At 41.4% G+C, this 27151-nt stretch overlaps 1 protein-coding gene across 2 annotated transcripts in view; it reads left to right on the top strand.

The window, feature by feature from the left end:
• Positions 1-27151, top strand: part of DPYD (dihydropyrimidine dehydrogenase) — a 3539101-nt gene that overhangs the window by 2517881 nt on the left and 994069 nt on the right. The gene's annotated exons all lie outside the window — the stretch shown is intronic.

Raw genomic sequence — 27151 nt, 5'->3', positions numbered from 1 at the left:
GTCACTGTTTTTCTTTAGATTGACAAACACCCAGCTACTTCCTGAACAATAAAAGTTTTGAAAAAACATGACAAATCAAGAATTACGACAAGGATGGTGGACAATACCAGTCCTATTGGCTTTGCCAATGCTTGCTCTTTCATTGGTTTCAGAACCACATGGGATGAGGGTAGTTTTAGACCTGTGCAAAGAAAATGTAGTGAGGCGAGGTGTTGGGGGATGATTTTTATGCTTTTTTACGGTATTGTTTAGCTTCACATTGGAGCAAGCAGTGAAGGCGAATGAACTCGGGCATGTGGTTCTCCACTAAAATTGATTGCCAGCACCTCCCTAATGAATATTGCAACTTGAGACAGATTTACTAAAGGCCCTCTTGTGGAAGGTGAATGGCCTGGTCAGTAGAGTCAAAAGAGGGATAGTGGCTAAATATATCCTCAGGCAGGCCGCAGGCCTAGTTCTACTGGAGGAAACCCACTTGATCGGATCTCTTTGTAAGTGCCTTCATAGGGGCCCACATTTGCCCTTGGTGCATGCTGGATTTAGAAGTGATACTAGAGCGGTGGCAGTCCTGGCCAGGAACACCCCTGTTTCAGATAACTATGCAGCAGGCTGACCTAGATGGTTCCTCGGGGGCGGGGGGGGGGTAAATGGCACAAGGGGAAGGACATTATTGCCGATACTAAATGTATACACCCACCTAGGCTTCAAGAGAAGGTTGGTGATAGCCTTGGTCCCATTCTCTTAAAAGCAAAAGGTTCAACAAATATAAAAGGAGGTGACTTGAATGATGTCATGAACAGAGACCTGGGTAGAAGTACACCAACCCTCTACACTACACACTTGCACACTGATTTAGCACAACTAGTCCAATCTTTGGGCGTATCAGATACATGAAGACTCACACATCCCTTAGATATGCTGTACTTCTTCTTTTCAGGTGACCATAAGATATTTTCACATCTGGACTACATATTTCTGCTAACAGCAGAGACCCTTGTGTTTAGGAAGGTGGAGTGCCTAGCCAGAGGTGTTACTAATTTCTCTCCCCTTAAGGTTGTATTGGGAGGAAGAAAGCAGGACCAAAATACACACGAATTGTGACTGAATGCTTTGGAGCTACAAGTGCATAGTCTGAGGTCTTCAGACAAAATTTTAATTTGTACTTTACTGAAAGGAAAACCTGGGGTCTGTGGATTTGTACACTACTCTCTGAGAGCCAAACTGTCCTTCGAATCATATTGCGCAAATAACCCAAAAAAAAGAAAGCACCGAAAATAGTAGACCTGCAGTTCAAATTCAAGGCACTGGAACAGAGGCATCTTGTGATGGGCTCTTTAGAGACACTGAGACAGTTAGAGGCCATGCGAGAAGAGTACAATAATTTCCCACATAACTCAGCTAAACAATATTATTATGAGACCGGCAATAAGACAGGTTGCCTCTTACACTGGCTGAGGAAGAGGGAAGAAAATAGCAGTGTGATACTGTTGCAAAGGCTGACACAGACAGAACCATAGCTCTGGCATTTGTCCAATATTATCCGTTCTTATGTATAGCTAGGCATACTCTTTCAGAAAGTGATATGTGGTAATTTCTAGCTGAGCTGCGACTACCAACTTAAAACCCAGAGAAAAAAATGTCCCTGGAAGAAGAAATCTCCATTTGAGAGCTTGATGAAGCTTTGAAATAAATGCCAAATGGCAAGATACCAGGACCAAATAGACTTCTGGTAGAATTAAATAAAAAGCTCATGTCTCCACTGGTCCTCACTTCCTGAACATATTTCAAGAAGCAACGAGGGAAGGTAGGCTTCTATCTGGTCTGTCATACATAAGAAAAGCAAACCAAGGAAACACTGAGTACTACAGGCTGATCTCACTACTCAACACTGAAACTAAACTATTAGCAAACCTCTGGGGAAGTTGACGCATCAAAATAATTGGCTCTCTCATACCTGTGGATCAGCCTGGATTTATACCAGGGCAGGCAACCAGACTGAACCTTTAAAATGCCACATAACTCACAGGAGCCTTTGACCATATTATCATTGGATGCCGAAAAGACATTTGATTACATTGATTGGAAACATCTGAATCAGTCCCTCAAAGCATTTTGATTTGGACCTAAATATAAAATCTGGGTAATCCTGCTTTGTAAATCCCAATTTGCAACCGTTAAAGTAAACAGAACATTATCAGAGGCTGGAATGGGCCTATTCTTCACTCTTCTTTTCTCACAGTTCATTGAAACGTTGTCTTGCTGGGTCAGAGTACATATGACTGTAGTGGGCTTCCCCGAAATAATGGACCAACAGGCAAAAAGGTTAGCTATACACAGATGATATGCTTCTTTAACTCACAAACCCTGAGATGCCCATCCTGGCAGCTCTGTTGATCTTTCAATCTTTTGAGAACTACTCAGTGTTAGACCTGACATCCTTTGTATGGTCTTCCCCCAACTTTTTAGCTTTCACTCTTTACTAAATTTCATTTTTGTTGGCATTAGGACTCTGTGCACTTTACAGCTGCTAACCAGTGTTAAAGTTCTGTGCTCTCTCCCTGAAACATGGTAAAATTGGCCTATAACTGATTAGCACATTTTATTTTGTTGTAAGCCCCTATAATGTGGTATTACATGCTACCCTGGGCCTGTAAAGTAAATGTGCTGTTTTATACTGTCAATTTGACTTGGCAAAATAAATCTATGGCCTGGTCTAAAGCCTCCTTTTTACACATATGTCACCTCTACTCAGCCCATAGGGCAAGGTGCATTGTAATTAAAAGGTAGGACATGTGTTTTTAGGTTTTACATGTCCTGGCAATGAAAAACTCCTAAATTAATTGTTTGCTACTGTAAGGCCCACCTCTTCTTATAAGATTAAATAGGGTTAACTTATTAGATTTAATAAGTGCTAACTTTTGATTGGGAGCATGTAGAAATGTCATGTTTAGATTCAAATGAATTGTAATTTATAATCCTCCATAATGGTAAGGTTGAATTTTGTATCTCAATTCTGAAATTGCCACTTTTAGAAAGTTAGAATTTCCTGCCCTAACCATTTGTGTATCTCTGCCAGTGTCCTGGGTCATATGACTGTAATAGTTTAGCTATTGGGCTTTGTGTATTCTTCCCAGACACTGAGACAAAGATGAGTTAGGGATGGGCAGGATGGGCTATCCTGACATTATTGTTATGGGCTGAGCTGCTCCCTGCCCCACTTACATTTCATAGGTCTTGCCTCCAGCACACACAAAGGAAACTGACACTAGTCTTTTGTTACCTCAGACTTCTTGGAACCTTGGCAGAAGAAAGGCAAGAACTTTCATGAACCTGATGTGGGGGTTAGCCTAGAAGATTCTCCAACTTCAAAGGCTGGCACCAGGTGTAAATACTGAACCCTCAGAACAACTTTTCAGTACACTCCAAGACCTGTGGAAGTTTTCAGAAGGACTGCCTTAGACCCTCAAAGGACTGCCCTGCTCCTACCAGAAGACTGCCTTGCTGCTTGAGGCCTGCCTTGTCCCCTAGCAGACTGCCCTGTTGCTTGAGACCCAGGTTGCTCCGTGAGCCCAGGACTACCACAGGGGCTAGTTGGTTGGCCTCCTGTGTGAGCTACAGGGCCATTATAAGCTCCAAAGGCCTTGAACACTGCATATGGCCTCTGCTGGAGTGAGTTCTAGCCCCAAGTGGTGCCCCCAAGTCCTGAACTGTTGGTTGCAGTGTTAACCATGCTACTCTGTCATAACCCTGCAAGTTGTGACTTAGAAAAAGTTCGACCAAAAATGGGCCTGAGAACTGGCAGAAGACCGGGACCTGATTCCTTGCCTATCTGCCCATGGTGCATAGCCAGTTCTCTTGGCTCGGCAGTAGCTCCCACTACTTTCTTCTCCTCAGCAGCAAATCCTGTTCAACTGGATATCTATGCAAAACTTCTCCTCTTTCTCTTAAATTAAGGCTCTATAGGTCAATTTATTGACTTTTGGGGTTCACCCTGGCCAGGATTATAGTTGTTGCTTGAGTAGGGTTTTCATTCCCCTCAATGATTAACCCAATTTCTTACACTTAGGATATGCGTATAATTGGAGCAAATCGGTGCTATATCAATGAGGTAAGTGGGCATATGAAGAGGATATGTATTACAATGTAAGGTTCTCAAACAATGGATTTAATGACCTGGAGGATGAAGTAACGCAAAATGCTACCTAATTCTTTGATGGGAACCTGGAACAGGTCCTTCGAGAATTTCAAGCTAATGTGGGGAGATGAAGTAAGCTCCTACTGTCCCTGCTGGGAAGGGCTGCAATAATCAAAATGATAACACTCCCACACACCCTTCATCATACCAGAAACCTACTTTGATAGGATTGACAGGATAATATGTACGTTTCTGTGGGATAGTATGTACGTTTGTGTGGAATACTATTTTGCCGTATCGGGGCCAGACTTCATCTGTGGCTCCTGAACTCCTCTGCTGGGAGTTTTGACCTGCCAAGTGGTGTCAATTGCAGTTTTGGGCCCTTGGAGGTAACTTTGCTGCATAGGACTGAAGAAAAATCAACCTTCAGCGCCTGTTTTTCCTGCCACAGCAATGCCATGCAGTTGAAAAACCAACACAACGCAGCGGTGTGGCCAAAGAATCGACGCAGCACCTGCAGTGTGGCAGAAAGAACGCTGAGTCCCAAGCACCATGTTTCCAACATCAGAGGCACCCGCTCTGACTCAGTGGCGTCATTTTGTAGTATTTTCGACATGTTACTGTGTGTTTATGTGCAAATTCTTTCCACACTGCCTCTGAGATAAGCCTGTCTGCTCGTGCCAAGCTACCAAGGAGGTGAGCAGGGGTTATCTTTGCTGTGTTCTTACCCTACTTTGACCGGGTGCAAACCACTTCCAACTAGGGACCTCCATGTCTTACAGATATCATAATTAGAGAGCTGTGAACAATATTGGAAACAGAAATTCCCAATACACCCCAATTTGTTATTCTAGTGATTACAAGCAACATGGATCTTTCTGGGAATAAACATTTGTTTTGCAGAGTAGGCTTAATTCTAGCAAAAGCAATATCACCCAAGATTGGGGTGGGAGTCAGGTTCCTATCAAACAACGACTGTCAGGCATGAAAATGTGCATGGAGGCAGAGGAATTGGTGTACAGGGTAAGGGGGTGCCCAAGAAAGTTAAATACATTTTAAGGGGTGGTGGAGAACATACGGTTGATTGGAATGGGATTGTAGAACTTAACAGACAGCAGCTGAGTAGCTTCTGGGCTCTATAAAAAAAGTGTTTACAAAAATAAGTGAATTTGGAAGGGGTGGGGCATTATAAGGTAAAGAGCAGGGAAAGATTTGTAGTCCACTGGAATGCTAAAAGTCAAAAAAATATAGTTCCCTAATGTCAGCAGAGGATTGATACAAGTGATCTAATGTGAATCATGGTAAAAAGTGAATGCTGCAATGCAGTGGCAGGGCAACAAAAAAAATAATGCAGAGGAACGCTATCAAATAAACTGGGAAATGAGATTGCAAACCCAATCAAGAGCAAGGGGTTGACTGAAAGCACATACATCTTAATTTTTGGGAGACAATAGGTCTTCGACAAATAGCAGCTCAAACTGTCTCTACACAATACCGTGACATTAAAGAGCGATGGAGACAGAAAGGATCTACGGGGGAACACTACATATGAATGAAAGTACCTTCCCCCACCATGCAAGGTAGAACATCTGTCTAAAGCTCAACTGATATGCTCTGAATGTGCAGAGGGGCACCTCTATAGCAGCATGCAGTACATATTTCAGTATACACGTACTCTAGTTTAACAACTAATGCTTGAGATTTAAATGAGAAATACAGGCATTGCTTTACTTTCAAATAGTAAGAGTGCGTTTTAAAAAAAATCCTTACTAAGTTCCTCAGTGCTCATTTATCAAAGAGACACAATTACCAACATACTCACCTGATACTAACTTACACGAAATAAAATAAATGTCCTGATGACTTCATTTGATTTTTAAAAAACCTTTGTCTCTGTAGCACCAGAAGGCAAGTGATCAGGACTGAGGTTGTGGTTAACGGCCAGGGATAGGTGAGTTATCTTGGCCTGGTGGCTTTCGGTGGGTATAGGCTCAAGGCCTGGGCTACAGCAGTTGTGTGATCATGGCCTGGGTTGTGATGGGCTGGGGATCAGGGCCTGGACTGTGTCGGGCGGATGGTGAGTCATCACGACCTGCACTGCAGTGGGTAGGTTATCCACTGAGTTGGGGACAGATGATCCGTGCTTTGGCATTAACACCAAATGAATTGGACAGAACAACACAGAGATGGAAGTGGACATTCTCACGACAAGGGTCACCAAGACTGAGGACTATTAGCCAGTGGGATGTGCTGTGGATGGGCCTGTGCCACAGGCTGGGCAATCTCTCACAGATAATGTATAACGGAAATCTCAGCACCAATGGCGGCTTATGCCTGGCCTCATATTCCTGGCCTCGTACCCCCATGCCCATTGTAGAGAAATATCTTAGTATTGCACAAATTATTCCCTGAACGGGCCTCACTCAGTCTGACAAATCCCCTCCTAGGAGAAGACCAAAAGAGTCCATGTCCACTAGAATAACTTCCATTCAGTGCCATCGGCACCCACTGGAACAATCAAATTATGTAGCGTTGTATAGCATGGAGGCTCTGATCATCTGTATGTAAAGGCTGGCCTGGGCTTGTAAAAATACATAGAACTTGATCACAAGATTTCTTGGTAATGTGAATTGTTCACTCTTCTCTGAATTAAGGATTAGAAGCAGCCTTTGCAACTGTTGGAACAGTGGCCCAATATGATAAATTCTTGAAAAGTTGGAGATCAACTGCACAGCTGCATACTGTAAAATCAGTACGTTTCTTATCCAATACTGTGGCTTTCTAACATTTAAGTCATTGCCTCAGTCCAATCATGATGAAAAGGTGGTGGCTGTTACTACCAGCTATTTTACAATTTTCTAACATAAAACATCGCATTTAGGTGATTAGTTCCCTGAATGTTACTATAGAAGAGGACTCCTTTTAAGAATTATATGGTATTCTTTGTGACTTTTCAAGACTCCTAGAGATTTTTCTGATGTCCATCACTGAAACGTTTTCTCAAGTATAGCGAATAAAAATATTTTGCAAAAGGTTTATTGTCATTTATTTTGCTAGGAAGAAAGCACAATCTCTTTAGTTGTGGCAAGAGTTGATTAACTAAACTGAGTGACTAACATATTATATTTAGAAATGTCATAAACATAAGATAACATATACCAGGATTAGCATAGAGATTTTGGTATAGGAATGATAGTTATTTTCGCATTTGTTAAATTTACAAAGGAAGGAAAGGTTGGTGGGGAGGGCAAACTGAAAGATGATCTGAACATGGTCTGTCAATGTGAGAAAGTGGCTCTGTATATACTGTTCCCTAATAGGTACAGGGTGTACAGAGTCCACAGTCCCCCAGAGGCTGATAGAGGTCAAAGTTAGGTATGACCTTACTCTCAAAAGTGGTAGCTTGGTCGAGCAGTAAGGCAGTACCAGAGGACAGTGTAAAGCATTTATTGTACACACTCAGTCAGCAAATGGTTTCACACACTCAATAACTGAACTCTAGGCCAATGGTTTATATATATAAAATATATGCTTGTTTTATTTTTAGAACCACAAAGGGGGTAAAAATATACTTTCTCAGAATGAGAGGTTGAATATAAATACTTTTGTCTTAAGCAATAAATTTGTGTAAACAGTCACAGTTGGTTGCAATAAACAATCCTATTTCCTAAACATAACAATGCATTGAGCTCAATGGTAAATTCAGGTTATTTGTAATAAATTACTTTTCAGATTACTTTTGGAATTCCAGGTCTGGCTCCTAGATCCAGCCTTGGGTCAGTATTCAGAATCAAGTGATGAAAGTCGACTTAATAACTGTAATGATTTTTAAATAATATTTAGCTATTTCAAAAGTTAGCACTTAGAAAATATTTCAAAGAAAACATTCAATGGATCTTTATGGCAAGAAATTCAAATTGCAGGTAGAGTACTTTATCGTTACTTTAGTAATCCAGGACTGGGTACCTAGACCCAGGACTGGGGTCCTTATCAAAAACAGGTAAGTAATTTCGTTTGCAGAAATGGTACGATTTTAAAAGAATATTTCAAATTTGCAAAAATAGACACTGAGAAGAAATTTCACAGAAAAGCAGACAATGGTTTCCTACGGGAGAAAAATGAGTTAGAGGTAAGTATAGTTGTGAACACTTTTCAGGGTCAGGGCTGGGCACCAAGATCCAGCACTGGGAGTTCACCTAGGAGCAGGTGAGTAAATTCGTTTTTGTCACTTGGCTCATTTTTGGTGAATATTTGCAGTTTTGAAAAGTTCACACTTAGAAGATTTTTGAAGAAAAAGCCAGTCAATGTTACCCTATGAGGAAAATGAAGTTAGCGGTTTAAGGGTAAGTACTCGACTGGCAGAGTCGAAATTCCGGGCATGGACTCAGGGGTTCCCCAGTGTCAGGTAGGTACAGTTGGTTCACCCTCATCGGTTTCAGGACGGCCGGGGGTGCAGAGAGAGTTAGGCCCAATGTTATCCTATGAGGGATAGGGGGGCCTTGGTTGGTGGCTGCTGTCTGGCAAGCCACGCGGCTGTGGGAGCTGGGCTCCTGGTCACTTACTCAGGGCAAGTGGGGAAGTAGGTTAGTGTAGAGAGTGCACTGCCAGGGCCACTCGGGCGGCTGGGTGCAGGGTGCTTTTGAGCCTTCGGGCGCTCAATGGAAATCAATGGGAATGTTCCGGTTTGGAAAAAGGCTGCAGGCTCGGGGACGAGGATGTTTCAGGTGCCACCACCACTTCGAGAGGTAAGTTGGGTAGTTGTAGGTTAGGTGGGTACCCCGGGATTGGGCACAGGGGGCTGCAGGGCGCCGGGTGCAGGGGTGCCTTTTGACGTCGGGAATCTTACCCTCTGGTTGATCGCGGTTGGGGTGGCACTCGGTTCTGAGGCTGCAGGCTTCTTCCGGGATGTCGAGGGGGGTCCTTGGGTGCCGGACTCGGGGTCACAGTCGCCGTGGGGTCGTCCTCAGGGTCTTTGTCCACTCCGGCACTGGCCAGGCTTGGCTGGTGCAGAGTGTGTTGGGTCCGCGGTTCCGGGCTGCTGCCAGGGGTTAAAAATAGGTTTCTTGAGTAAAGCCTCTACTCATGGGAGTCCCAGGGGCTTAGAGCTAAAAGGTAGCCAGGTCCTCCGGGGTTGGTGAGGTTGCTGGCCACGAGAGATGCCGCGCTGGTGCAGGTTTGAGAGTCGACAGGCCGGTAGGGCTGGGGCCAAAGCAGTTGGTGTCTTCTTCTCTTTTTAGCAGCTGCAGGGCAGGTCCTTGTTCTTCTCGCTCTTCTTGTAGTTTTCTATCTGGAATCTGAGGAAGGAAGGTTCAGGGTGCCCCTAAATACTAGATTTAGGGGCGTTACAGGTAGGTGAAGGCCAGGGACCAATGGGTCCTTGTCCTGGGGTGGGTACACCCCCTATCCTGCCTCTCTCCTGTGGGAGGGGGGCAGTAGCCTAATCCTGATAGGGTAGGACCTCCCATCTTCAAGATGGCGAGAGCCCGGAGATGTGCTTCACCTCGCCTCCCCCACCTGAGGGGTGGGGTGGGCAGGCTGGCACATTCCCTGTCCTTGTATGGGGTTTCCGGCCAAGCTTCCCGCCAGAGTGGGGGTTTGCAGTGGCCTGGGGAAACTCCAAATGGCGGCCTGCCTTTGAAGCTTCCCTTTGCTCATCCTGGGGGAGGAGATTTCTCACCTCACCCAGGATGTGCATTGTTGCAGGCCCGGGAGAGCAGGGGCTCTCCCACCCAGGGGTCCAGCAACGTGTCTGCCGTGTGGCAGCCTGGGCAGCCTCAGAGCAGACGTGGATTGTAAGTTAGCTGTAAGGGGGCATCTCTAAGATGCCCTCTGGGGTTCTTAGTACATTAAATCCTACACTGGCATCAGTGTGGGTTCAATGTGCTGAGAAGTTTGATACCAAACTTCCCAGGCTTCAGTGTTGCCAATATGGTGCTGTGGAGCTCGTGTTTGACAAGCTCTCAGCACCATGTACTCTTAAATGACAGCACTGCACTTACAGTGCCCAGGAATGGACCCGGGTACTGTAGGGGCACAGGGCTCCTGCTCCTGTGCCCACACCATAGGCGTAATGCACCCAGCCAGAGGGGTGGCTGACATATGCCTTGGCAGTGTAGGTGATGGGCATGGTACACAGTGATGTGTGCCATGTCGACTCTTTGTCTTGTCCTGCACCCAGACACTCAGCCTGCAAGGGCACTGTGTGTGTAAGGGTACAGGGCCTCTGAGGGTGGCACAATGAGTGCTGCAGCCCTTAGAGGCCTTCCCTGGCCACAAGGCCCTGGGTACCTAGGGTACCATTTACTAGGGGCTGACATGTGGCTAGGGTTTGCCAATTTGGAGTTTGTGTGGTTTAAGGAAGGAACATAGGCCCTGGGCACCTGATTGGCAGGAACCCAGGGTACACTCAATCGAAGTACATTCAGCAATTTAGCAAAAAGTGGGGGCATACCATGCAAGAAAGATGGCACTTTCTCACAGTCAACGCATGACAAACTGTTTTATATAAAAAAAAAAAAGATTATCACGGAAATGAAAATGAACTCAACATAATCACATCTTGCTTCAGGTTGTTTTTCAGCTACTGTAAGGCTTTACTCCCAGCAGCCTAAGTGGACCAAGTGGGCCTCCATTTCAGCACACATGTTGCTGATTTCATACCAATAAATAGATTGACTTTGTGTGCATGGCCTTTAATGCTAATATGACAGTAATGGTGAGGAGGAAGGGCATGGTAGCTACATTAAAGGGAAGGACAACATTTGTGACTGGGAATCCTAATTCAGGCATTACCGAATGTAAGAAAGTGATTATTAATTGGTGTTGATGGAAATCCACCACACGGAAAACAGCCACAAACTTGTTAAAACACAGTTTCAATAATTTAAACCACAGCTCAGTCTCCTGGTAGCTATGGCATAACGCAGACAGTCTTAAGTTAGGAACATGTGCAACATATTTAGCAGCAACAAAACACAGCACATTTAAAATCCCACAACAAATTTAGAAAAATAGAGAAAATTGTGATGAGGAAAATGACAACAAAACAACAAATATCCAAAAAGGGAACAGGCAGTCCAAATGTTGTAAGATTTAAGCAAAAAGCACAGATAAAAAGTAAAGAACTAATCAAAAGTCAATGTTTGTGGTTGACCACAACCTAAGCCTCATTTTATGCTGCGCAGGATGAAGCGTGAGTTGGATACAACAAAAGGGTTTGTCCTAATCAAAGATTGTACCTTGTGACTCAGTCTCTGAAATGGAAGTCTAAATTCTCCATTGGGGCAAGCTTGCAGACTGTATTCTCTGAAGTGTTCTTGAAGCTGAATAACCATTGACGAAGGTCTCAGTAAAGCTATTAGTTTTCTCAGGAAAAGTTTAGAGTGGGAGAAATTCAAATTTCACAGCTGACAAAGACTTAGCGTCGGGCTGAAACTTTTCATGTCTTTGCCTGGTCGACTTTTCGACCTTCGGTTTTAGTTTTTTTAATGGAACTCAAAATCCTCCAGCAGGGTAAGCCTGAAGTAGATTCTGGTTAAGTAAAGCTGCCTCAAAATCAGGTACCTTTACCACAATGTCCAACTGACACCCTGGAGGTTTTTGAAGTCCTAAAATGTTCTAAGTCCTAACTATGCAGCATTTTTAGAACAGGTCCTCTTGGCCATCTCTGAGGCTCTCAAGACCTCAAGGATAGCCGTTGAAGACTACGATTCATTCCAGCAGAGGCTGCCTGCAGGGACCAGTCCACTTCTAGTTGCTAGTGGTCAAATGGTGTATATTTATGACTAAGTTACATATTATTTATTAACAATTGTTACATGTAAAATAGGTTATTACATATTTTATAATTAAATTATAAATAAGTACTAAATGGATCGTTTTTATCCATTTGTTATATTAATTTATATCTATGCTTATTTTAAATAATATATTTTACTTTAACATTATTTCCTATGGGGTTTTAAGTCCCTGTCTCCATTATCTTCTATGGGGTGCTGCTGCAATGCCAGTGGTTGGCCATGTGGAGTTCTGGACTTACTATAAAAGAATAAGTTACCACGAAAGTGTAGTTTGGAAATAGTGAATAATAGTACGTTTACTCAAAAGTGCAGTTTGTGAATCAAGCCCATCTGCTCTGGAGCATGCTTTTCCCACATGGAGTAACAAACCCAGAGATGAAGAAGTCCACATGTATAGGGTGTGTGTTTGACATTCTTGTAACAGCATTTCGCATGTATCAGTAATACTTATGATTACAGACAGGCTAGGACACTGCGTTGTTAAGGTGGTAAGGTGTAAACAAGAAAGAATAGTTTTCTTTCATTCATTGTAACATCCGGAGGGTATGGTACAATTGCTTTAAAAGATTTACAATTTCTTAAAACAAAATAACTATCACTTCCCTGTAGTTTGCTTAAATTTCTTTTTAAGCCCATTTGGGATGGGAATGCTCCGACATGGTGTACAGTCCCTAGGTGCCTGACTCTGAGTACATGGTTTCTTCTCTATTTATTTTGGTGCCAGTCCCACACTATTCTAGTGTGTGCGTGAAGGTCATGGACCGTCCCTTGGAATAAGTAAAGTCCTGGACCTGTCTTGTGACCTGGAAAGGTGCACCTAACATGCCATTTTACTGATGGTAATTACCGTCCTGTCCATTCGCTTGGCATGTATAGTGGTGGTGGCAGCATACAGTGTTTTGTAAAACCCTAATTGTGGCCAGACCCTTGTATCTGTAAAATGGGATTGGAGGCCTACTATCCCAATTATGTTGAGTTCAGCTTCTATGCGCTAACCCATATCAGAATGCCAAAATTGCCAGTGTATGTTATATCTGTGTTTGCCCAGTGTGGTGCATGCATTGGGTTTATGAGTAAACCAGAGCCATGGAGGTCTGTGGGTTGAAATCATGATGTTCTTGGTCTGTTCATGTGCACAACAGGGTGGGGAGATTGTTTGACTATACTAGAGAGTGGTAGAGTATTGTTGACATTTCTTCGCAGGGGCGTAGCTTAGTCAGTGAGATTAGGGGGTTGAATCTCAATTTTCCTGACTAAAAAAGCTGTGGGTCGCAGGTTGGGGGAGTGGGGGTGAAATAACCAAGGTCTAGGATCAAGTGTTTCCATGAGGAACAGGGTCAGTAAAGATTTGCATTAGGTGGGACCCTGTCTAAATTGGCACATTTGGAAAAAAAAAGATATACCTATGATTACCACTCGTTAGACTATTTGCGAGCATTTGCCTCATCACCTTTTGGGTGTTTAGTTGCCCGTAGTATGCCTGGAAGCCTGACACCGGTGCAGCTTTCCAAACCTACTACTGACAATGTTTGTAAATTCCTAAAATCAGTAAATTTACAACCATTGCAGGGGTACTTCTATGGGTGCAGATGTACTATTTTCTGGTAAACCAGTCATTATATATATATTTACATTTCCACTCCTAAAAATGAACAAGTCAAATCACCTATTGAAATGAGAATGACAAGAAAAAACTAAACAGACATAGCAGACCCAACTTAGGGCCCCCAACTATCATCGTTTGTGAGGGAGGGATTGCGGACACTGCACTGGCTCCCAGTGAGGAAGCGGTTCATTTTTAAACCCTATGCCTGGTTTATCAGGCACTTAACCAGCAGGGCTCTAATTATTTAAGAACAGTCTTCAACTGTTATCTTCCCAGCAACAGTTGAATTCGGCTGGTCAGAGGAAAGTGTTTGTTCCCCATCATAGGAAGGCAAGATGGGATGAGAGTGCCTTTTTTGTGGCAGCTGCCAGGGCTATTCAGACAAAATATATTTTAAAAAAATATTGAGATGCAAAAATATCGAGTTCCAAATATTGTCATGCAGATATATTGTGTGCAAACATATAGTTGACATGAATATCGATTTTAAGGTAAGTAATATCAATGTTAAAATATGTCTGTTGTTGGTATCTGTGTAAAAAATACCTATGTTGTTAATATCGTTTACAAATGTATTATTGTTAATAATATCATTTTTAATTGTTTATATGTATTTTAGTATATAGTTTCATTTTATACGTTCTAATTTGTTTGTATAATTATTGTTAATGTTTTTTAATCTAGTTTAATAAATCTTTAGTTCTTTATTTTAATAGTTTTTTGTTATTTTTAGTACTGTAGCGGGTTTGGGGTCTACAGGGGTAAAGGGTGGAAGTAAATTAATTATAATTAAGTAAAAAATGATTTTTAATTTACATTGATTGATAACTGTTAGTTTTATGATTATTGTTTTATTACATTAAGTTTTAGGTGCAAGTTGTGGGGTTTGTAGGGATACAGGCTGGGAAGTAATTTAATTATAATTATTATTTAACTGTGTGTTAATTATGTTACTTGTGTAAATAATTAAAATTTTCATTTATATTTTTAGTGCGGGTTGTGGTTTATGTCGGGGTAAATGGTGTGAAGGAAATTATTTACTATTAATTAAGGTTAAAGAATAATAATTATCTAATTGATAATTATGTAAATTGTGTGATTAAGATATTTTTAAGTTATATATCAGGTGCAGGTTGTTGGGTTTACAGGGGAAAAGGGTGGCAAGTTTATTAGGTATAATTAATTTATTATTAGTTAATTGTCAATAATTGTTTAATTGATACCTATACACACGATGTAAATAAGATATTTTTTATATATATATATTATGTGTGTTTTGCATTTGTGGGGCTGAAGGGTGGAAAGTTAAATATAATTATCCTATTAAAATACTAACTGTTTAATTGATGATTAGGTAACATTTGCAAATTATTATAATTTTTAAGATATATTTTATGTGTGTGTGGTTTAGTTTGTAGAGGTATCGGGAAGGAAGTTATTTGAGTTATAAGAAATGTAAAAATAGTTATTTATGTTTTAAAAAGTGTGTTATTTATTATGTTATGCGTAAGTTGTCGTATGCTTTTTAATTGTAAATTACACTATATTTGTTGGTTGTTATGATTGTGAGAAAATAGTGTGGTATTTTACTTATATATTTGTTTCAATTTAAAATATATTGCTAAATGTAATAAATATGTATTGTTTTTATTTTAGTAAATATTTATATATATTTGTATAAATACATATTTATATATCTTTTAATTTAATGTAGTTGTGACAATATTTTATTTGTATGAAGTGAACTACTCTCTACTGTTGTATAGACTGGAGTGAGAATAGTACATTTTACTTCTCCACAATATAACACTTTCTCCACTGTTGCACAGACTGGAGAGGGAAATGTAAATTGCTACCCATCCTGAGTCCAATGCTTTCCCTACTTTTCCACTGACTGGAGTGGGAATCAAAAATTGTACTCCTCTGCAATCCAATGCTGTCTTACTGTAGCAGAGACTGGAGTAGGAATAGTAAAGTGTTACCCCCTCCTGAGTCCAACACTTTCCCTGCTGTTGGACAGATTGGAGTGGGAAATAGTACATTTTACCCCTTAACAATCAAACAATTTCCCTACTGTTGCACCGACTGGAGTGGGGATAGTAAATGGTTACCCCTCCTGAGTCCAACCCTTTCGCTGCTTTTGCACCGGTTAGAGTGGGGATAGTACATTTTACCCCTGCTGAGTCCAACGCTTTCCCTACTGTTACACAGACTGGAGTGGGAATAGTATATTTATTATCCCTACAATTTTATAGTTTTGTTTAGATTGTTTAAATTGAAATTATTATAATGCTCATGTGTATTTAAAAAGTAAATATTTTTAGTTAGTAATGTTTCTAATATGTAATCTTTTTTTTTATTATTACTGAAAACCATAAAAACAGACAATATTAATTGCAAATATACATCCTAAAAGCTTCATCCATGATCTCTGAAGGAATAAACAAGCACCATCGAAAACATACTTATAATACTTATTTTTCAGAAGGCTTAAAGGCCCTAAATTAGAACTACAAAAATCTTGTGACAGTATCATCTGATTCCAGTAAAGCAGATTGAATTACTTTAAATAAAAGATTTCATATTTAATAAATGCCAAAAAACATTTGATTCTTAAAAATATTATGACACATTTAAAGGGGATACAAGCCCCTATATACTCAATTTACAAATAAAAAGCCGGGGGACTGGAAGAAGCGCCTAGCCGTCATTAAATGGGTTGATTTGGCGGCTAAAGCAATAACAAAATGGGGCAAAAATGAGGATTCAGAAATTTCTTCAAATACATAGTCCACAATTAATAATTTGAATTTTAGTTCGGTCAGAGGGGCCAATTGGAGGAGGATGTTATACTTCAGCAAGTGGCTACTATACAGAACCCCTTCTTTTGTAGCCAAAGTATATCCTAATCAATCGGGACAATGCTTCCGGTGCCATACTCACCCGGTAGCTAACTGGTCTCATATAATATTACAGTGCCCCTTGCTCCAGAAGTTCTGGAATTATATTTTTGAATATTTGGAATTAGAATGCTGGTTATCAATTGGGTTTAATGATCGATTAGTTGTGTGGGGTTATGATCCAGATCTACTCCTCCCCATGATATCGATTACATTTTTATATATCTGTATAGCAGTCGCCAGATCGCTCCTTCTCCAAAAATGGCAAACAGATTTAATTCCGACCAAATTGGAATGAATTCAGAAAATGGGTCAGGTAAAAAGAAGTGAACGAATGTAATCTATTTTTAATCAAATATAATTTTTTATATTGTTTATTTTTTATGTGTAATGAAATTTGATTTTTTAATTGATTCCAGTTTTTGTTATAGTTTTTACTTTATCGTGTGTATGTGTGTGTATATATATACATTTGTTATATTAATAAATTAGAGAAATAATTATTAAATTAAATTTTAAGTTAAAATATTTATTTTACTATTAATTTGAAAATATATATGTTTAAATAAACATAGACGTACTTATAAATTTGTTTTTTATTAAGTATTATATTTATATACATTTTAACCTGTTTATTTCCTCCGCGGTGTGGGCATTCTAAAGGGTGGGCGGGCTGCGTCGGCCAACGATCGTGCGCAGCACCTGGAAGGTAGTGCTCGCGTCGGCCAGATATTTAAGTATATGTATTTTCATTATACTACCATTACTTTTTAATTTATTGAAGGGACTGTTACAAAGTCAGACGGAATCTCTTACGCCCCACACCGCATCGGTCATGGGACTGACCGACACCCGGTCGGCAGTCCCGACCACTGCATTAGGACTCTTCGGTCACATTCCTATATTTTACTACGAGAGCATGCATTCCGGCCATAAACCCTTGTAAGAGGGGAGGTGCGGTTCATCCCTGCCCCCCATGGCAGACACCTCAAAGTGCCTGACACAAGGAGCAGGGATCAACTGGGGGTCACTATATGTGCCTCCTCAGCCTCCAACCAAAGGCCTAACACCAAAAGTGGCCCTGCTGGGGGCCCCCGAAGACACTTTCCGACATGGTTTCCATCTCGGACAGGTCGGCATGGAAATCATATCGAAAACCATCATCTAATCTCAAGTGCGGAAAGAACCCCCTTGAGATTACTTGACGCATTTTGACTGGCAGATGGGCTCTCCAAGCCCATAGGAAGCCAGTCGGAATGACCGGATGGTTTCCTTTCTGACGTCCTCCATCATAATGAGGCGGTCGGAAAGAAAACCGAGCGACCGATTATGATGCTGCTCGGAAAGCTCCGAACCGAATCGTAAGTGGCCCCTTAATGTTTACTATAGTTAAAAATATATATATTCTCAGAAGTGCTGGGCACACAAATAAAATCCTGAGCATCGAATTGTGGGTTCGTTTTCGTCATTTCCTACAAATTGTACTGTGTACGGCTAATTCTTTGGAGATATATATATATATATATATATATTTTTTTTTTTGAAGAAAAGGTTGCCCCTAGGTGGTCCAGCACTCGCAAAAGGTATTCGCTCACCAATGCAGGCAGTGTCCATGCGATTCACAACCCCTCTTATTTCGCTGCTCGACGCGTTTCGGGCTTGGTCGCCCTTCCGCATGAGCAATTTCGAGTCCATTAACAAACAGCACAACACTTCCAGTAAGTCCCTTCTTTTATTTCACGGCATAACATTGCACTCAGCATTATGGGACTGGTAGTTAACATCGTTACCCATGTGGGTTGCTGCCATTAGTGGAACATCACGATTTCAAAGGAGTTTCGGTGCCGCATAGAGACCCCTGCACATTTGAAAAAAGCACCTCTCGCGCTGATTATGCTGTCCATTACAAACAGCATCGGCCCCGCTGTGGTCCCGCGGTGGTGCTAGTCCGTGACCGGGCAGGCCACTAAATTTTGAAGAAAAGGTTGCCCCTAGGTGGTCCAGCACTCGCAAAAGGCATTCGCTCACCAATGCAGGCAGTGTCCATGCGATTCACAACCCCTCCTATTTCGCTGCTCGACGCGTTTCGGGCTTGGTCGCCCTTCCTCATGAGCAATTTATATATATATAATACACAGATCGCTCCTGCTTGATTGCTCGACCCTAGAGAGGTGGCGCAAACGCCGGCGGAGCACGCCGGCTCATAAATGTCCCCACAAAGTTCAATGCTGCGCTCTCAGTCACCAGTAAATGCCAGAATCCAAAATAATATCCAAAGAGGTGTTTATTCCTCACACAACGCGTTTCAACTCTATGCAGAGTCTTGATCACGTAACGTGATCAAGACTCTGCATAGAGTTGAAACGCGTTGTGTGAGGAATAAACACCTCTTTGGATATTATTTTGGATTCTGGCATTTACTGGTGACTGAGAGCGCAGCATTGAACTTTGTGGGGACATATATATATATATATATATATTCGGAATTGTGATAAAAAAGCATCTATATGGTTTGTGTTTGTTTTTGGATGTTAAACTAGTATTAAGGACTATTTAATAGTGGCAGCCCATACAGGGCTTGATTTTCATTAAGTATTCAATGAATTTTCTATCTATTTGTATATGCTTCTAATGTTATTAAACCTGCATAATGATCATTAGTGCATGTTTAAAGATGGCCTAAATGTTTTTGATGTCCATCTGCCATGTCCTTCATTTATGTTGTGTAGCCTCGATCCAAACAACCAATGAATGCTTTGTTATTGATTTAAATAATGTTGTCTCCGGCTGCCGTGTAAAATTGACAAAGGCAGTCGTCGAAACGCGTCTTTTGTGTCCATAACCCAATAAAACCGGGTAATAAGTTTCCCGCGAGTGCTGTACCTTTTGTACTTTGCAGCAGCGATCGATATATATATATATATATATATATATATATATATATATATATATATATATATATATATATATATATTCACTGAAAAAACCATAGGTTTCACACACGTTATAGTTAGGAATTAGCATTTAAAAAACCTTGCAAATTCACTGAAAAAACCATAGGTTTCACACATGTTATAGTTAGCGGAAATTTTACTGATAAAAAACCAATGAAATTCCCCCGTTATAGTTAGTGCAGGCAACTATAACTCACGCGACCGCAATCCTCTGCTGATGCTAATACTGTATTTAGACACTTATTTGCCCATGTCTTCTTCCATACATTTTTAGCTATACATATATTACAAATATTTTTTTTTCATAGAGACACATATGTCATCAGCAGAAGATTGCGGTCGCGTGAGTTATAGTTGCCTGCACTAACTATAACGGGGGAATTTCATTGGTTTTTTATCAGTAAAATTTCCGCTAACTATAACATGTGTGAAACCTATGGTTTTTTCAGTGAATTTGCAAGGTTTTTTAAATGCTAATTCCTAACTATAACGTGTGTGAAACCTATGGATTTTTCAGTGAATTTGTACGGTTTTTTAAATGCTAAGTTACTTTACGCCATTCGTGGCGTGCGCGCCCACTTAACGCAGTTCGTTTCGTGCGCGCACGGTGCGCTTCGCGCACCGCGCGCCCACTTTACGCAGTTAGTGCCGTGCACGCACGGTGGGCACGCGGTGCGCTACACGCACCGCGTGCCCACGTTACGCTAGATGGGCCATGTACGCACGATGCGCTTCGCGCACCGTGCGCACATGGAGGACATATGATGCACTTCGTTTTGAAAGGTAATATTTTAATTTTTCGTATATGTTAGGCACCAATTGCACACGGGGTGGGGAGAGTGTGGATAATTTTGTCCTTGGGGGATCTTTGGGGACTCCCTCAACATTGCTATGTGTGTGGGAGCTGTCTAAACAGCCCCTTTACATGTTTTTGTGCTTTATATTTTAAACATCACTCTCAGTGCGAGAGAGAAAATGGCGGCCGCCGCTTCCTGGTTTCGGCCGATTCGAATGTTTACTAAGATCTAAGAGCCAATCAGAATCGCGCTCGCGCACGCCACCGTACGCGTACGGTAAGCGTACCGTAAGCGCACCGTAAGCTGGCTCAGATATATATATTGATTTAAAGGCTATTTTCTCAGAATCTACTGAACAGATTTACACCAAACCTACAAAAGGCACTTCCTTGACCTGAGGACTACCTCTCTGCCAAATTTCTAGTAATTCTGTTCAGCCGTTCGGGCTGTAGCCCTGTCTAAAGGTCCTATGGAAAAATGCATGGCAAAAATGCGTTTTGGGACCCCCCTTTTATCTCAGCCCCGGCTTGACGAATCCCCCCGAGACTTTCAGGGTAGGAGCGGAGCGTAGCGCCCCACCTATTTTGAAAAATTCGCGAGGATTCGTCGACCGGCGCCAAAGTTATTCAAAATAGAATGTTGCGGATTTCCTATGGAAACGTGGTCCTAACTATAACTACCTACTGGCGACCGCCAGTAGGTAATATATATATATATATATATATATATATGTTGCATACTTTGCTATGCAAATCCTTGTGAACAGACAATGCAAACCCAGGTATTTATGCATTCTTTTTATTTTTAAGCGCCCAGCACCACCGCCGTGATGCGTTTCGGCCTTCAGGAGGCCTTGATCACATATATATATTAAAATACTATATTTTTTCATTCGTGATTAGTGTTTAAAGATATTTTTGGGGCTATTTTTTTTTTCTTTTACATTATAAGTATAGGATAAAAATATTTGTCTGTTCAATATTTTTTACTTGATATTTATATACCTAGATATTTGTTTTTTCAATATTTTGTCAGTGAACCACTGCCAGAATATGGAACACTCTCCCTGCATAATATGTAAGCAATAATTCTTACTCTGCCTTTGTTGGTCCCCCCCGTTTACTCTTGCTGGTTACAGCGCTTTGATGCCTTTTGGTTTTATGTACTTTGCAAAATACAAATTACAACTATCAAGCAAAGAATGCATTTGGGGGATGTCACACCCCAAACACCATCCTGAAACTATGCACCTGTCTTCCTCATCTGGGGCTGGTAGTTCTCCCTGGGAATTCATTACTGTAATCATGTATAACACAATGGTTTGCAGTCTCAGCCCCGGAAATACTTAAATGTATTTACACTGCTTACTCTTCTTCCTTTCTGCTACGAGAAGCCTTGATGTTATTATTGTCAACTCGGTGTAAGTAGGCAGGGCTCCATGTGTCCAACCTCACCTTTTGTAAATCTGACTAACGAGTTGCAAATAGAGAAGTAGCACAGACAAATTAATAGGATGAGCTGAGCCATGGGTCTGACTTGGCTCCAATAGTTCATGCATGAAAAATGTTATACAGTCTCTTTAGAATAAAAAGTGTATTTTTTTAACATGTGGAACCATTTCACTTTAGTACATTAGATTATATCACTGCAGAGACATACACTCATTAAAAGTGATGTGAAGTTTTTATACATGGATTTAAAGAATATTAATGGCTCACCCCCACCAACAATAATATTAGGGAACCAAACAGCAAGTCAGTAGTCATGTAATTCCTAAATGTGGCTGTTATAGATTGAGCACCATTATGATGTATTAAGTCAAACAATAAAGTTGCTTGCACAGCTCATATCCTGAACTCAAGTATTTACCAGTGCTATCATATGTGATAATAAAGCAAAAGAAGACAGTTTGAAATAAAATCTTTGGCTAGAATCACACAATTTAAGCAAGGAGGGAAGCTGGTATCGATTCCAGGTTATCGAGTTTCAAATTTTGAAATTCAGCCACCAGCTGTTGCCTGTCTGTCTGTCTCACTCGGTCTCTCTCTCGGTCTCTCTCTCACTCTCTATCTCAAAGGTCACTGTTTTGTCTTTTATTCTTGGTAGAAAACCCGACACAGATATAACAGATCCGACTCTGGGCTCCCATACCCAACTACAAAACCAAGAATGCATTTATTTGGGGGGTCACACCACAAACACCCCCCCCCCCACCCCACTGAAGCTACGCCCCTGTTCCTTTGCTGAGACATAGATGCTGAAGCGTGCAAAGAGGAATCAGGACTCGTTCAGAAATTATATTAGGACCTTTCGCTGAGGTACCTCCTGAGCACATCTCTTTCATAGTTAACAGGGTGAAGGAAAATACTGCAGTCTCTACTGTTAAATGTGAGAAGAGTTATTTAGGCAAGAACAGCCTGGTGTCTCTTTCCCTGGACAGTTTTTGATGTAGGTGCAGAAATCTCACACTGCTTTGTCCTTCTGTTGTGAGTTCTCCACGCACTGAAGGGCATCACCATACACAAAGACTGTCTGGAAGACATTCTGGAAGGACATATGAAAGAGAACCATAAAAACCAGTTCTGAAAGTTCAGACAGAGATGCATCCCCCCTCTGTCGAATTGATTGTACAAAAGTGGGTGCATTTGCTGTTCCAGTTCCAGGTTGTCTTCAACTAAGGAAGGCAGTGCTCTGCAACCTAATCAAAGGATTGCTCTGCAACCAGAGCTGATGTCTGCTTGACACTCAGCTTCTCAGATGTGAGGGGACACCACATGGTGTCTGGCCTTGCTGACAAAAACTGAACCTGTGCCCTCATGAGCTCTGAAGCCAACCTGCACCTGATAAAGTGAAGGAGCCTTCCAACACCTCGAAGGTATGACTGACATGAAGCACAGGAGCAGCTTGACCCCTGGAGCTGTGGGGTCCACCAGCCTAGGGATGTTTTGGAGAGCAATCTGCATGCATTGAGGGGCGTGGGAGGAATCGCAGAAAATGCTGTTCCTAAATCAACGCACTCATTCACAAACCTCGAGTGAGACCTTCTAGGACAAGTCCCATGCCCAGGTTTGAGATCTTGTCCCCATGCTTCAAGGAAATCCCCGGGCTGCTCCTACTTTGACAATGTGTCAGCCAAAGATTAGGTGAATCAAACATTGATTGTGCACCCTTCATTTACAGATCTTCTGATATTAGAATGCAGCCAATTTTTTCTACATGGGAAGTCCAAATATCTGGCAAGGCTGTACATCACGTTTGAGAAGAATTTCCTGGGGATATCTTTGTCAAGGCTTCTTAGAATAATTAGGTTCGATCACCAAATGTCGTCAACACTATTTGCAGTCCCTAATGTGTGTTGTGAAATTAATATAAACATCACGAAATCATAGATTGTCAACTTTTTAAGTTCAGTCGCTGAGTGTATTTTAGTTTTAACTCGCAGAATTTACTGTGAACAGTATCATTTCTCGAGAATGTTACTTAAATATGTCTCCAAGCGTTTTACGAAGCATTTGCTATTTCAAATCCCATTTTTAGCATGGCCTATATTGGGAAAATGAACCTGCTAATATCACTTGGGCTTTCGTTTTTATAAGCTCATATACTATGTTTTATCTCATTCTCTATGCACAGAATATTTTAAATTTTACACAGAAATTATGAAAATATATTAGCAAATTTGTCATTTGACGTGACCAACCCAAATGTTATCAGTCAAGGGAGGGTAGATAGAAGTTGTAAAAATGGAAAACTTCATAAACACATATGTGCTTTATATTGCTAAATTCAAAATTATTCTACCATGTCGAAAGTTAAAAATAAATCTTTTACTATTTTTGTCTCTACCATACTTGTTATTTTCAGTAGCATGTATGTTTTATTTTCTTGCCTTGGATTTCTGACATTCTACTGCTTAATAAGATTGTTCCATGTATCACTCTATACAAACCATAGCATGATGTAATGTTTCAGTACCCCGCTCAAGAGCTCTGATCTGATGTAATGCTTTCAGTACCCCGCTCAAGAGCTCTGATCTGATGTAATGCTTTCAGTACCCCGCTCAAGAGCTCTGATCTTTCGTGTCTTAACGTATTTGTGCAAGTTTTTACAGCGGAAGTGCTCTATTTTCTGTGCGAGGACCTGCACCCCTACTATTCTATGACATATACTTATATCAGTAGATGACTGCAGAAAAGGGCCTTTTTGGCACACCACGAGCAAACAAGCCATGCCATTGTCTGCTGCTTCAGACCCAATTTCTATCAATAGAGCTCAGCAGTGGGTCAGGCTTCCACCAAATTAGAAAGCATATAACGTGCATCGTCCCATTGTGAAATGTGTGTGCTCCTTCGGGCTTATTCCTTCCAATGCACATTACTTTTTGGCTCATGGGAATGTGAGATGATTTAGAGGAGGCCAAGTTAATGCCTTCAGGCCCTCACCTTGAACTAAAGAGTGCTCTGAATCCAGGTGACCAGTGACACTATACCTGTCGAGCTGGAACTGGTGAAACGACTGCATGGATCCAGATCCAGAAGGGTTTATAAACAAGGCAAGGCTTTCTGTTTAATACCTTGCTGCTTCTCAAAATTGTGAAATTATTGTAGGCGTTTTACTTCAGCATCAACATGAACCAAGCCGCATGTGATAAGCTTTATATTTGCAATAAATATTCGGCTCCAAAAAACTTCCCATGCAATAATGCGAATGCTGTGAAGCTTCTATGACATAATATCGCTGACGAAAAACATTAGCTGTGTAAATAGCCCCCCAAAAATATCCAGCACACAAATAATTCCCTTTATTAAGTGGCGAAAAAGATGGAAAGTAGACGAAGAATAAATCTGAGTAGCTTGTTGTTCAAACCTGTCCAAGCATCTTTAAAGCCACAGTACTAGGTAGACCAACAACTGGGCGGTATGCATGGCTGTAAGGTTACAACAAACAGGCACAAGGGAAGGTGTAGCATCATTAAAGCAGCTAACTAAGGAGAAAGCAAAAGTGGCCAAACACAGAAAAAGCAAGAAAGCTATAGAAGTAGAATGAGAGGCACAGAAGCTCACCAATAGCGAAACATTGGGTGAGCACAGCATGGATGCAAAACTTCTTCAGCATCCGAATAGCCCTAAGGTGTACATGCTGACATTCGACAGGCACGCGATTGCAAAGCTGAACGCTAAATCCAATCCAATTCACAGGAAGTAGACAGATTGGTACTCCCATAGATTTCCTCCAATATTTGGATTACTTATGTGACTGCCAAGCCACTTACAACGCATTCCTCAAATGTTAATGAAAATCTCGGACAGGCAAGGATTCTCTGAAGCAGTTGTGGAATTATCTTGCACATTCCATGTTAGTTATGTATTACCACGAACACATGTAAATGAACTTGGTGTGCATTTACACGAGTGTATGTGTAACTCCGAACTGTAATTGTGCTATAAAACCTTTTTGTTTCTATCCACCGGGAAAGCATTTTTCACCATAAATTAATCCCTTGCTGTTCACTTCCAAACATTTTCGGACGTTATCACTCTACTCCCAACCTAGATATAGATTTACTCCTGCTTTGACAGCAGTGACTGTACATCTATATCCATGGTGTGAACGTGCCCTGCAAACGTTTGTAAATACACATGAATTTACTATTTGGTGAGGTCCATAACTTTCCAATATATCCCAAAGTGTGAAGCCCATTCCCTGCCTCCTGTGAGCAGATTTGCACACACAAAAAAATGACACCATAGATGTATAATGCCATGAGTGAGCAAACTGCTTTGTGAGACATGAATTTAGTTTGGTAACAGGAGCCACTTTCAGAACTATGGGCCTGATTAGGATGGCGGTCGGACTTATGTCCGACCGCCATCCCTTCAGAAACAAACTGGCCGACTAGCTGTCGGCGATCCCACATCCTGGGTTACGATGCTACCGCCTTTAACGTGGTCGTAGAGTGTATATATCTTGTACTGCGGCGGGTGCTGCGGGCTGAAGCCCAAGCAGCAGCACAAATATGCACCCCGTGCACATCCCGGCATTGTGCGGCAGACACCGTGTGGTACCTGCCACATGGTGCAGGGATATGTTGGGTGGCACCATAGGCCAACCATCCACCCACCACCCTAATGTGGTGGGCGATAATCAGCATTACGATGACCCACCACCGACAAGCTGTTGGTGGCAGTCCCACCGTCACCGTGATGAGTCCTACTAGGGTCCACGGAGAATACCCTAAACAAAATCATCCCAAAAGAACAGATAAACAGGAATATGAGACTGAGACAGAGGTGGAGCATTTGAATGTAACAGTGGCACCCAGTACGAATGTAACATCGCCGTGCATATGTAAACAAAGGTTTAATTCAGAGTTGTTCACCATTGGTCCAATTATGTAAATTGCTCTCAACTAGATATCCCAAAGATCTGCCATCAGCACTAGCCATCCTCACTCACATCCAAATCAACATCACAAATCCGTCTTCTAACTCTCGACTACTCTTGCTGCTCGCTGACATTTTTTCAGTGTTTATGTAAAGTGTTCTGGTGCACCGCAAAGTCGATTATCAGAATAAAAAAATAAACATATGTTCGACATAATTTCAACAGTGATATACGAGGAAGTATGGGACCACAGGTGAAGAAGTGCCACTATATGCTAAAAGTAATAGGTACACATGTATAGTTACAAAGTTTGAGCATCAATTACATTCCCAATAGTGAGTAAGGCATTGTTATGTTTTACTACATCTGCCATCATGATGAGATGTGCGGAGTGGTATTTCCATATGTATTGATCAGGATTACAAGTTTAACCTGGATAGTAAAGACACAGGTGTTACCAGGTAAGCTCCAGCTGTTGTCCACCTAGTGCACTAACTTTGCTGGTTACATGTTCCACACACTGAAAGTAGTTAAAATTTGTGACTGTAAAAGAGCCAGGAGCTCAGTTAACCCCTT

Source organism: Triturus cristatus, chromosome 4_2 (assembly GCF_964204655.1).
Source record: "Triturus cristatus chromosome 4_2, aTriCri1.1, whole genome shotgun sequence".
Taxonomy (NCBI): domain Eukaryota; kingdom Metazoa; phylum Chordata; class Amphibia; order Caudata; family Salamandridae; genus Triturus; species Triturus cristatus.
The sequence above is the reverse complement of the archived record's forward strand: the minus strand, read 5'-3'. Positions and strand labels throughout refer to the sequence as shown.